The following is a 700-nucleotide window of genomic DNA, read 5'->3' on the forward strand; positions in this document are numbered from 1 at the left end:
ACTCAGTGAGTGATGCTGGAGTACTAGAGTTCTCTGTAGATATAGAACCTGCAATGCAAATTAAGGGGAAGGTTTGGCAAGGAAAACTGTTCCCACAGAACAAAAGCCATCAATTACCTGCAACGCGTCAGTAGACAGTGAGGTATCTTGGCAAATATTTGCAAGCAAAATTGTTGGTTTTAATAAGTTTAGGCCTGTCATGTGCAACTCAGACTTAAATGTGGGAGTAAGAGGTGATTCAAATATGAACAAATCCAAAATGGGTCGCACACATTGTATTAAGAATAGCAGAGCCCTGTCTGTGCATTAAATCAGATCAGACCACCTCAATAAAATTGCACTCTCTAAACGAAGCACTCAATGCTGCCAATGCAGGTACCCGGGCTCATGCAGTAAAGATGTCACTGAAGGTTCGGGTGCCCAGGACAAGCATAAACATCTGGAAGACCGGAAGTGACATTGAAAGTTACAATATGTTTAAGCATGATTTTGAATTGTGACATTACAGCTCTAAAACATACTCTGATTTGTCTAACACCATTAATATGTATAGCATTTCATACAAGGAACAAACATTTTATTATGATGAGGAACTCCAGCAGAGGTCTAGATAACAAATAACAATAATTTTAACAAAAGAAAAAATAGCAACACATTTACTTTATAAATAGGTATTATAAAATAAAGTCCTCTCAACAGT

The sequence above is a fragment of the Lissotriton helveticus genome, chromosome 2_1 (assembly GCF_964261635.1).
Source record: "Lissotriton helveticus chromosome 2_1, aLisHel1.1, whole genome shotgun sequence".
Classification (NCBI taxonomy): Eukaryota; Metazoa; Chordata; class Amphibia; order Caudata; family Salamandridae; genus Lissotriton; species Lissotriton helveticus.